We start from the raw sequence: 13,464 nt of genomic DNA on the forward strand, positions 1-13,464 counted from the left end.
GTCTCCTCATGAAGCTGTGCTGGCTGTGACCAATGATTGTGTTGTCCTTCAGGTGTTTTTCAATATCTCCCAGAATAAACACCATAACTTTACCAGACGCTGAAGTGAGACTGACAGGATCCTGCATTTTCTGTCCTCTGCAAGACAAGTTCTTTGTATTAAAACCTGAAAATATTCTCCAGCTTCCAGTGAGCTGGGACTGCTCTGGATTCCCAAGACCACTCAAAAATCACTGAGAAAGGCTTTGCAATGACATCAGCCATTTGAGGATTTCCAGATGAATACCATCCCATACATTTTAGGGATCCATCTGGGGCAGCAGATCCTGCTCAATGTTCCCAGAAGTATATGCTGTGCCAAATGGCACATTTTTAAGAGGTGTGGAACTGGGACTACTTTGGGTCCTCCATCAGACAGTTTGCCAGTAGAAACAGGAAACAATGGTATTGAATTATAAATATTTTGTACTTTCTGTTGTGCTAAACCTAACTCTTTGAATATCTGGCATGTAAGCACCAACTTCAGCTCACCTGAAATCATTCCCTCACAGCTGTGCACGCTCCTTCTGCTTAGGTGAGAAAGAATGGGGATTAGCTATTGCAAGAATATTGATAAAATGTTAACTATCCTCATTGACAACAAAATTGTCCTGCTTACAGGGCCTCAGGCTCGATGGCATCAGCAAACTGCATTTTCACTTGAAAATTAAAAAATTAACCAGAAGCTGCTGCTGCTACTACTACTACCACCACTACTAATTTAATAATGATAATGGTAATGATGATAACAATAACAATTATAAAAATAATGATAAGAATTACAACAATGGTAACAACAACAATAATAAATAAGAAAGTTAGGGTTAGCCTGATGTTTCTCTAAGGGCTTTTCTGAGGCATTTTAGTTTTTCCTGGTATAACTACTGCTTTTACCAGTCATTTAATCTGACATTCTGCTGGTGGCTGCAGCCCACAGTCAGCGTGTTCAAACTGAGCAGGCCTGTACCTAAGGTGCCTTATGAACTAGGCTGTATCTGCTGGAGCTTGTTCAAACTCACCTTCACACTGCATAGATGTGGAATATTTAAGCAGTCTGTTGCCATGCCTAGTCTTTAGACAGCAACTCTTGGGGGAAGAGAGGCATTAGAAGAACAAATGCTAGGCCATCTGCAGCTGGACACTGTCTGAGCAGAACTCACACCACTGAAGTGCCTAGGATGAAAATTAACTTCCTAAATTAGACTATTTCCTGGTCTACCTTAGTACCCCACCTAATCTATCTGGTCTGCAGGATCAGGAGATTTCACCATGTCTGCTATTGAGGCAGGCAGATTAGAAAACATACCTTGTCTTTGATTTCTCTAGCTATTAAGTAAGAGAGAAAATAGAGCCTGAGACTCATTTTTCTTTAACACCTACAGCCTCATCCTCAATATGCCACATTGTGACTGACAAAACTTGCGGGCCACAACAGGTTTTGTTTCAGCATGCTCTTTCATTGACACAGACATTTTTCTTTGTTATGTGGATCTTCATGACATCAAGAATTCTGCTCCCATTCTAGAGTTTACCAAGGTCTTTGTATGTATGTCACCAAGGTTTACAAGAAAGTGAAAAAAGCAGTGTTGCTGCAGGAATGTGGTAGCAACAAATTTTAGAATGACCCAAGAAACTGAATACTGCTGAGTTCTCAGCTCAGTATGTATCTGTGCACAGACAATGTCCTTTCTGCACTTTGGTCAAGGGGCACAGTTGGGCTAAAAAAGAATCCTGGAAAACAGTCTCAAGAATCTCTAAGAATCGTGGGAATCACAGTGCACACCTCTCTCTTGCATGTGTTCTCCATAACAGAGCCTCAGCTGTTACTGCACATGGCCTGATTTTAGCAGGCTGATTTAATATTTACAGAGTGCCAATAAAGTTTATAGGATGGCAGCTGGTGGTTCCTCTGATAATTTATAAACAGCAACAACAACACAACACAGACATCAGAAAATCCAAGAGGAATCCTATGCCATTGTGCAATATTCAGCACTGAAGAAGGTGAATAATTTTGCAGACTTCTAATGATCTTTCTGTAATACATCCATATTGGATTTTATGTAAAGTTGATATGCAAAGCTAGTACTCCTGTAGGTATACATTTTTTCACACAGAATGGAGTTTACTGGAAAGAATCATTATCTATCTATCCAGATTTGATATTCTGGTGAAAGAGTAAGGTAATATCTCTAGGCCAAGACTTTTTAGTCGGGAAGTCCAGCACACAAGCTGCCTGGTTTTCCTCCTGCAATGTGCTTTCTCAAAAAACACATTAACAAAAGGGTGATGCTGTGCTATGAGTAAGCCAGAAAAGACAACAGCCCTTGTTCCACAAGCTGTGTTTACTCTACATTCCTGAACAGAAAAAACCTGTCCAGCAGGACTACAGGTCTAGAGACTGGCCATTATCAGGGTACCACTATAGAAATGGAACCGCTTGGTATTCAAATGGAAGATAATATTACCGACCGATTCTTTTTCATTCCACATGAAACCTTCATTGATCATACTATTATTCTTTTCTTATATTTCCATTTTACTTCCCTAGTCCATGGTTTCTTTTAAATTTCTTGATTGTTTTGGTTTGGGTTTTTTCCCCATCAAAATTCATTCTTCAAATCAGTGAAAAGTTTTCACAGCTTATTAGGTCTTTTACATATAGACATAAATATATATATTAAATTTGTCATGGAATAGAGCCAGAGGCTGGATTTTGTTTTTTATAAATATTTATAGAAGAACAGCTTTTCCAATTGTTCTTTTCGCCTTAATAGACATATTAACAATCCAATTAATACATCTGTTATTTTCAGAGTTACCTGCTCCTATTGACATATATAGATTGTTTGGAAAGAACTGATCTTCTGTGATTTACCTGGAACATGATTCTTTCTCCTTCTGGACATCCTCCAGTTTCTGCTACAAATACATATATTCAGATTAGAGCAACGTTAGGTTGAAATGTTAACAATTGCCCTGTGTAATAGAAGACAATGAGACAGTGGACACACAATCCAGGACAAGGCTCAAAATCTTGATAACAGCTTGAAAACTACCTAAACACTAACATATTTCAGTTTGGTGGGTTTTTTTATTGTTGTTTTGTTTTGTTTTCCCCAGAATAATCATGTTATGATTAAGTTTTAGGAAGAATATGATCAGTAATAAAGATGGGTTTTCTGCATTGGTAGTGCTCACAACATTACTCTTCATACATTCCATCCATCATCATAAAGGAAAAACGCTCCAGGGTAAGAGCCCATCAATTTACAGTGGGAACCATGCCACTCAGACAGATGGGGTACCTTTAGGTAGCCAAAACATCATATATGTTCATCAGCAATGGGCGCTCAAGGCATGATTCCCAGCTGGGAACACTGAAAATTTTGTCCATTACAAGCTGTCTTTGGCTGTCAGCCACAGCTAATCCCTCACGGGTCTGAATTATCTTTTTTAAATGGAGATTGGCTTCTGTGGCTAGGTAAGGGTCCTGTGTGAGCAAGGGGCACAGCACAGCAGGCAACCTGATTGTCATAGAAATGTTGCAACTGGTCTGTGCTGACTGAGGAGAGCGGCCAGGATGCAAGGTACAGAATTACAAGAGTAATTCTTCATTCATGGGCAAGTGTAGCATTCAAATCAGGACACACTGAGTGTGCTTAACAAACGGCTCCTCTGCCTTTCACGCATTCATATACAACATGATTTGATCAGTCACTACATAACCCACATTCATGCTACTATTCTGGAAAACAGCGATAAATCTGTGGTATCATCATACAGCTGCTTCATTCTTGACTTTGGTGTCCCTGGAGTTGGTCTTGCTAGAGCTACTATGATGGGAAATAATAGCAGGGTTTCGCCAGAGGTGTTGAAAATACTGGGGTTCTGGCATTATCTTTGTAGTCCAGAGACATTTTTCTTCATGGGTGGCCATAAGATTCTGAGAGACAAGGCAGAGAATGTCCTTATCTGCAAGGAGGGAATTTTCTGCTCCTTGCACTGAGCTGGGGCCTTTCACTTACCGTGAAACCATATACAAAGTAAAGCAAGTATCTCTTAAGGAAGCTAGTGTGAGTCTATACTACTGAGTTAATACAGCTTCAAGCTATGAGGCCTACCGGGCGCAGCTGCGGGATTCTTGCAGCAGCCTGGAGACTCAAGCAGTAGCCTTGCCTGCAGCACTCGTTTTTGTCAGGGACTGCAAAGGGACGCTGCAAAAATGAAGTACGGAGAAGGGCTCATGCTGACTGAAGTCTGTGCTCGGGAACGGACCAGTTACAACCTCCAGCGCTGGGGAGATGCGGCTGATCGGTCACACGGGTTTCCCACCGGGCTGGGCACACCAGCCCTCCAAAGCGGCTCCCCCGCCCGCGGAGGAGGCGAGGTCCAGAGCCCTGCCGCACCCGCCGTCTGCGGGCCTCTCGCACAGGAGAGGACGCGAGACGCCCCGGTCCCGCTCCGTAAGGAGCAGCCGGGTCGCCTCGGGCGGGTTCGAAGGGCGGCTCTGCCCCCGCCGCTCCCTCCCCGCGGGACGCGGTCCCGCCCGCCGGGGCGCCCGGAGGGCGCACGCGCGGCTGGAGCGGCGGAAGCCCACGGTTGGTTCCTGCGCGTGGCCGGGCGGGGGCGGCGCGCGCGACCCCCGTTCCCCCGGGAGCGGCGCCGCGGGCGGGCCGGGCCGGCGGGAGGGGCGGCGGTGGTACCTCGGCGGCACCTCGGGCAGGGCCCCGCCGCGGCGGGCGGGCCCCTGCGGGGCTGCCTCCATCCCTGCACCTCTTTTCCAGCACTGCTGTTGTCTGTGCAGGGAGCTGGCTGGGGTAACTCTGGGCAGACTTGCCGGGTATCTCCCCAGCTGTGCAATAAGGAAATGGTGCAGTCGCACTAGGGTGCTGGTTGCCGTGTAAAGGAGGAGGAGGCTGTTTGCTGGTATCGAGGTGGTAGTAGGAGAGACACGTGGTTTTGATTGGTATGTGTTCCAGCAGCACGGCACAAGGAAATGCGGTGGCCTTGGCCTCCGTTGGTTTCACACTTTCATTTCCCAGCTCCAGTAGCTAGTCACATGAAATAGTAGGTCTTCGTTTCCCTCAGACTGATGATCCAAACAGTAATGCTCTTAAAGTAACATACATTATCTGTCCAGAAGTGGCTGTTTGGTCAGCAGTAGGTGAAGATAGTTTTCATTGACTTCATTGCGATAAGGAGGGTAAGGTTTGCATATGTCAATATCATGCCACATCCCTCTCCAAGCACAAGTGACATTTTTTATAGATGCAGTAGCTGTTTACAGGTATGCTTTGCTAGATCCTATCAATGAAAAGTAACTGGGTGGGAATGTCTTGCCTGCCTCAACAAACCTGTCAACAGCCACCTAGAAACTGTGTTGTGCCAAAGCCTAGTGCAACCATCCATTGTGTAAGCAGGAGAAGGGCCAGGTGTGTGGTGTTTTGTCATACCAAAAATACACTGTTGCTTATGTTAACTTGCTATTCCGATACCTGTTCTGTTTGGTTAAACAGAAGAGTTGCAAAAAGCTTAATGACAGTTCTATTCTGACACTTGGTAATATAATGCTACTTCTTTAAAATCTACTTTGTAAAAGAAGTTTAGTTGACTGGTTCAAGTTCACTTTGTTTTTTTCCTGTTGAAGTGTATTTTTAGTTTTAGTATCAGTAATCTTTTGCAGTAATTCTTAAGATTTCAGGAAAGTCACTGGTGTAAAAATGCATCTGGATCCAGAAAATGTGGCTGTTGATTGTTGCTGCCTTGCCTTAGGTATCACAAATATTATGAGGAGTATGGCTCTCTTTGTTTGTATTTTGTATTCCTTTTTCTGACTTGGTTAGGATACAGCCTTTTTAGAAAGTGGTGTTTTTTTTCACTCTTAAAATGTGTATTATAGAGTGTATTATTGTTCAGTTTGTGTGGAATCTTAACATTGTGTTTCATGGTGAACAATACATTAAGTTACTTATTTGTGTTGTTCTGCACTTGTTCAAGGATTTGTGAAAGAAGTTCTGGAAGTCAGATTTCAGAAGTTATACTTTTCTTAATGAGAAGGGCTAAAGTGAGGCACAGTTTCTAGCTGTGTATCAATGCAACACCCATGAGTGTGCAAGAAACAGTATGTCCCCAGGGCTGACTGTTGTGCTTCTGAAGGAGAAATTGAGTACTGTTCATGTTGGGTGAATTTATGAAATACAATTTTCTAATTATGTTTTGGGACAGTCTTTATTCAAAACTGTATACTTTTTATTTTTCTAGGGTTGCAAAATGAGTCTATTAAATAAATTTATACATATTGTATACATATACGTTAACACTTCTGGTTAACACAAAGCTTTCTCATTTCTCGGAATTGACTTTCTGCCTGCCTGCCTGATTCTGTAGTCTCATTATTCTATGGATGTCACCCAAAGTGTCATATTGTAGATGATTGTAGTGAACAAAATACTGTGTTTATGATACCATTGATGGAAGTGGGCAAAAAGAAAAGGGTTAGGAAAAAATTCTGTCCAGGCATCCTGTAATAAAAGTACTTTTTGGAAAAGCAAGAACAATTCCCGATCATGTAGGAAAGACTCAGTCATGTTTTGGTGCAGCTGAAGCTTTTCATAGGCACAGCTACTGTTGGCTTGCAAATTATTTGTCTTTGAGTTGTTTATTTAGAAGAAATAGCTATAAAGTAGGGTGTAAAGAAAGAAAACCACAAAACCTCTGACATTAGTGCTCTGTATTTTCTCCTAAATTATTTCATTGGGAAATTGCTTTGCTTGGAGTATTTCGTTGCTTGTTTGTATATACAGATGTAAATCACTTAATTGTTTCTCTCAGTTTATTTGTTGTAAACCTTCTCATAGAGTTTTTCCTTTGCATATTTTAGTTTTTCTGATGAAAAATTATGAATTTTGAAGAACAAAATTATATGAGATTAGCTGTCTCTTTTTTTTACACTGCATTTGAAAGAGTGATAAATTCACTTTGTTTGTGACTTAAATTTTAATCTAGTACTTCATTCCCAGTTACCTGGTTTTGAACCTCTTAGTTTTTCTTTATTCCTCACCTTATCTATTTATGCAGGTATCTAAGCCAAGAAGGGAAAAAACTCACTTTGCCAGAGTAAGTCAATATTTTAACATAATTTAGTGGCTATTGCCGATGAAATGTAATGAAAATTATAAAACTTTATTTATCATTATATAGACAGGAAGTAAATGCATGTAACTGAAATACACTGGCAGTAGTGTAGTTTTACATAGACCTTTCTCTGGACCCTTACATCCTTTTAAATATGTATTAAAATTGTGAAATGGCCTAGAACTGAGATTTGAGGAATGCTAGTTAGAATTAACATGTCAGTTTTGAGAGAGCTCTACTCAGTAATGTGGGGTTTGAAAAACAGAATAGAAAGTAACCTGTTATATGCTGCCTTTAAAACAAGTGATAATGGTTGTTAGTGTATCACACTGTTTTCTGTCTCTTCCACAAGATACAGAAGACAGATGAAAAATCACCCTGTCTTGAGAGTGAGGCCAGTATTTGCATAGTTCTGGCTTAATTGTGGAATTTGCCATCCAAGGTATGGTTTTGAGGGGGGGCTGATGTTTGTTTTGGTTTCATAATTTTAAAATGCTCATGCAGGCAAAAGTAAGTCACTGAGGGATAAAAATTTGGAATATATTCCCTTGATAGGCATTCCTTCTGTTTTCTCTTGAATCTTTCTCACTGCTTATTACTTATACACTGTACAAGTAGGTCACTGAGGAGCAGGTATTTCAGTAATTATGTCGCTGTGTTTTGTTTGTTGAGCTGTTTTTTCCCATTCTGAGGAGGTGCTATGAAGTCATGGAATCTCTGCTGCTCTGGTAAGATAAAAAACAGATGGATTCCTCAGTGGTCAGCAGTGTTTCTAGCTACATTTGGCTTTTTTGGCTTCTCTGTTTCTGTCAGTCTGCATGGTTTTCCCTTTGTAAATTCATGGTGATTACTCCCAGTTGCCGTCTTGTCCTTCATGTGTTTGAAAGTAGTTTCCAAGATTGTTTCCTTCACCTTCCCAGGGAGCAGGGTGAGGCTAGTAGGCAGGCCTGTGGTTGCTTGACTCCTCCTTCCTTGAAAACAGGGTTTTCATTGACATTTGTTTTCTTAAGTCCTCTGGAATGTCACCCATCAGCATAAAACTTCCAAATGTAGTGAGAATGACTTTACAATGACAAGACCAGTTCTCTCAGCACTCAGGTTGGCACCTCAGCAGGTCACATGGAAGTGTTAGGTCCAGTTCACTTAAAAATTTGTTAATCTGATCCTCCCTCTCTCAGAGTAAGTCTTTTGTCCTCTACACCTTCCCACAGGTCTCAGGGACCTGGGATTCTAGAAGGCAGTCTTGCCCACGAAAGAGCAAGGAAAAAAGGTGCTTTCACATTTTGGTATAATTTTGATACTTTTGGCAGCAGGCTGAAATTTCCTCTAGTCTTTCTTATGCTGCTCATTTACCCATACGAATCTTTCTCATGGAATTTCGTATCTTTCACCAGATTCAACTCTAGAAGGACCTTGGTTTTCCAAACCCTATCCTAGTGAGCCTGAGTGGTGTTCCTGTGTCAGGACACACACTTGGTGCAGCCCCACTTCACCTTAGTTTGGCTGATTACAAGATTTCTGGTTTTCACATCATCCTGCTTTCTTTGGTTGCAAACCGTGACCACCACATCCTTGCTCATTCAGAGGTCACCATCCTCCTCTGTCATCATTCCTTGTTTAAGCATTCCCCAAGCCAATTAACCAGCCTCTTGATGCTTTTACCCCATGTAATTTCAGGTGGATCTTGTTCCACTTCACTCTCAGTTCTTGAGCCTCCTAGAAGGTTCTGTGGATGTAAATACTAAACAACCATTTGCTCATTTGCAGGAGCTGTCTTCTTCTCCTCAAGTTCTCCCTGTTCACCAACAGCATGAATGGGACAGTATCGCTCTATTAGGAATGGCAAAAGAACGACACAGACTCTCGTGGGGTCGAACTGGAGAAGTTTCTCTCCTCTGTTTATTACCTCAGGTCTTTTTTATAGACTGATATGTGAAAAATACAGAAAAGAAACTCTTACTGGTTAGTAAACTAACACATCACCATCATTGGTCAGTGGGGTACATCACCCCTCGACTTTCTCTTGCAAGAAAACAAGGAACAGACAAACAGCACCTGCAAGGCTGCTTTCTATCTCTGAGGATTGTTTTAATTCCTCCCCATGATTTCCCAGGCCACTTGCTCAGGCAAGACTGAGAAAGTTATGTGGCCTGCTATTTCACAGGCACTGTGCTGCCTGCTTTAGAATTAGCATCCACAGGACACCACTTGGCTACCAGACTTCAGCCAACACCCTGTGAACTGTGTAGTCATGCTTGGTACACTTCTGGTCTCCCTGGCTGTGTTCATGGTGCCTGAACAGAAGAGCAGCTGAGGGTAATAGTCTAAGGGCCAGACTGCTACCAGTCTCAGTAATATTCTGTCCATGGTATCCAGGATGCAGACCCCTGGCAAGCAGCATACTTTGTCAGGTGACAGGTTGGACCAAAGAGGTGTCTTTGTCCCAGAAGCAGGGAATCACCACTGTTCCTTACCCCGTGCTTCCTATACCACAGAACTCAGGCACGGATGGGTCAGAGGCTTTCTTGGACAGAGCTTCCTGTCCATGTGTGCTGCCAGGGCTCAGTACCTGCTCTGCAGGTCAGAGCTGCAGGTGGAACAGGAACTCTCTGTGGGAAGTGGAAAAACAGAATCTTCCGTGGATGCTGAAGGGTTCAATCTGCAGCCTTAGAAAGAGCTTGAGTTAATGTAATGGTGAAGGTACACAAACATTAAGTAGAAAAATCATAAACTTATGTTCCCATATTGTAAGTAAGAATATGCCTTGAGTAAGTAAGAAATTACATTAGGTAAAATAGTGAGAAGTTTAAGCTGTAATAATGTGACTTATAGGGTAGGCTAGGGACGTAAAAGCTATAATAGAGGTGTGACCTATCAGTTTATTGGTTGAAAGACAGACGCAGAGTGGCAAAATTAAGCAAAGGTGATAGGTTATTAATTAGAAACAAGTTTTGTGTTAACTGCCCATTGGACCAAAATGTTATATATTGCTGTGTGAAGAAGAAACCCATGACTACCCTGAGCTATGGCTGACTTGTTACTCCTCTCCAAATGTCACACCTTTGAGTCTGATATCATATCTGGCTTACTTGAGCAGTAAATCATCTTAAATAGCATGGTGGTCCCATCCCTTGTTTTTCATCTCAACATCTCCTTTTGGTGGTGGAGCTCAGAGGCTCCCAGACTTTGCTGCGCTCGGCATCTCCATATCTGGCTTGACAAGCTCTGCTTCTCCTCATGCAGAGGGGCTTTCTGTAGCTGCATGAACTTGGTGGGGATCTGGTCTGTCTCCTTTTCAGCACTCTTAAATGTACAGTTTGCTCACCTTCTTCCTCAGCTTGTCTGCTTGATGAGATGGATCCTTCATCAGTGCATGCCTAGAAGTATATAAAATGTTTTTGTTTTTTTTTTGTTCTAAACCTGCTGGTTGCCGCAGTGTGATGGATTGCCATTTAGAAAAAAAGTGAGGAACACCCATGGAAATAATGGCTCTGAGAGAGGCTGCTGGGAGTTTCTTCTCTGTTTGAGACCCGGCTGATAGCTGGCCAGTTCTGAGAATCGACAGTATTTTTGACCACTGAAAAGCGAAATGACCTTTGTGAATACCACCTTTTAAATCTAAGCCTGGGAGCTTCCGGCTCTCTTTGTTTCTGGCCTTGAAAGGTCCCAGAGCTCTGGTGCAGCTGCCCCCACCCATGGCCTGTCCAGCCTGGGGCAAGGGGCTGAGCTGGACTCCAGTGGCTCCTGGGCAGGGGATGGAGGCTGCAGGACATCGGCCCCAGGCCGGGCCAGGCTGTGCTGTGGCTCTGGCTTCCCAGGAAGCCTCCAGGTCCTGTACCAGCAGGGTGGCCAAAGCCCTTCCCAGGGGGCCCCTGGACGGCTGTTGACCCTCGCAGACACCCCCTCATGGGCCACACAGACAGCTCCAGGCCATGAACTGTCTGCTCCTTCCCTGCAGCTGCTGGGCTGAGAGAGAGGCACCTGAACTCTGACACTGTGAAGATCTGCTGCAGTTTGGGCCAGATTTTAACCCTTTCACTACCCAGATGAGACCTGCAGATTTAATCCCTTTCCAGAGAGAGGAAAGTGAGTGATCAACATGTAAAGAGACAACATAAACCATCAAAGTCAGTAAAAGAAGGAGTTGAGCCTCAGATGGAAGGAGAATGAGGAGATGCTTTAATAGCTGAATATTATTTTGATAAGGCCATGGAGATGAACAATAATGTTCTGAAAAACTCCTTTAATTCATAAAAGAGTATTTGGGGGGAATGAAGTATTTCAAAGTGTAGATCTGAGCAAAGGTACCCACTGACGAAGCTAAGCAAATGATGGAGTACTTGTGATCCCATGAGATGCTGGAACAGAGAAATGAGAGTTGATGAAGACCCTTGGCCCCTGAGGCAAAAAAGAGAAAACGTCTGTTCCCAGAGATGATCACAGAGACAGATGAAGAGAACCTTTGCCTTTGAATAACTCTTCCTTAAAATAATACCCCTTGAGTTCATGGCCCGTGAACACACCTCTGAGTGGTGTGAAAATGGGAGGAGGGCATGATGGCAGAGTTTTTTTCCCAGGTAGCTGCCATCATGGGAATGAAAAGCCATGAGAAAACTTTCCTTGTGGTGAACTCTCCATGGAATGACAAGAGAACTCCTCTCTCTTACAAAGACTGATGAAAAGACTATTGTATAGTTGGTACTGTTTTAACCACCAGGTTTTGTCTCTTGTCAGTTGGATAAGGGAAAGGTTGAGTGGTGAGGAAGAAGAGTTTCTGGAGGTTTTATTCTCGTTTCTTATTCTTGTAGTTCTGTTAATAAACTTTCTTTATTCCTTTTAAATTTTAAGCCTGGTTTTCCCTTCTCCTAATCCATATCTCACAGCAAAAAATCGGTAAGTATTCTGGTAATTTTTAGCTAGTACTAAAACCACGACACACAGATAGCTTACCACAGAGACACATTAAGAACTGGCAGATTCAGTAGTATAATAGCCTCATTTTATATTTTTTATAGCTATTATATATTTATTATATTATTAATTTATATTATTATTATATTTATTACATTATATTATGTCTAGAGTCTGTACATAAGTGTGTAGTATATTGATACAATGCATGTAACAGCCAGTAGTGCATGCGTGCTAGATATTAAAAGAGATTATAGGGCTAAATAGGTTATATGATTATCATGAACTTAAAACCAAGTTTTAACAGCACAGCAGCTTTATTCAATATACAATATGGTTCCAAAAGCAAATGCTAGGTATTATTAGAATAAAAATAAACATTTAGTATGCTTCTATACTTGAATGGGAGCACTGTTACATTAGAAGTTATCAAACAAAGGGTTATGATAAATAATGCAAAGGAGAAGTGTGAAAAAACGACAGCTTGCTTGGGTTTGATTTTGATTAGACATGTAAAAAAAGAAGAACAGAAGACATTAATGAAATTTGTGAAAAGTATTAAGTGGAAAAATTTTGAATGGAATTGGGGACAGTGAAACATGAAAAAAGTAAGCCAAACCCCTGGAAACAGAGATGTTTGATAAACAAAACTTCAATGCAACAAGTAGAAGCTGAAAGGCATGGAAAGAAATCCATCAAGAAATGGACAAGGTTCCTGAAACCCACAAACTAGGGGAACTAATGGGTAAGACTGGGATTTATATGTGCATTGTAATAGTAAAATATGTGTATGAAGGTAGTCTGACAAAAAAAAGTAGCAGTAGTAATCCCTCCCCTGATAGTTGTGAGTAGTGGTTAGGACTTAGTGCTGTGTTGTTATGGAGGTCAGTTTATGAAACTCAGAAGTTTACATTATAGGACTTGGTGAGGTTTCTTCAGTCTAAAACCAAAAGGAACCCAGTCCACTAAAATGTATGTGATTAATCAAAAATATTTTATTTTGTCATGTTTTTATGATCTATGTGAAAGAGTTCAGGGTAATGACACCTTTCTCCCTTGGTTTGCTATTAATGTCATGAAGGAGGTTTTTTTAAGCAAGGAAACTCTGAATTCTTAGTGAAGCTTTTGACTATTTAAGCTTTAAGAAAACGACCATGAAGTGTAGTGGGGAGACTATAATAGATGGGTGGGGTGAATCTCTGTGGAACATAAATAATTCCCTATTATTCTTCATTTGCTTTTCAACCTTTTTACTTTGATGGAAGAGTTTTCCTTGCTGCTGCCACCTGACTGACAGTTGCTGCTTCACCTATTACTTAATAGTTTTCTCCAATAATGTTTTTACTTGCATCTTGGTGATAAATGTTGCTTTTTAGCC

The sequence above is a fragment of the Poecile atricapillus genome, chromosome Z (genome assembly GCF_030490865.1).
Source record: "Poecile atricapillus isolate bPoeAtr1 chromosome Z, bPoeAtr1.hap1, whole genome shotgun sequence".
Taxonomy (NCBI): Eukaryota; Metazoa; Chordata; class Aves; order Passeriformes; family Paridae; genus Poecile; species Poecile atricapillus.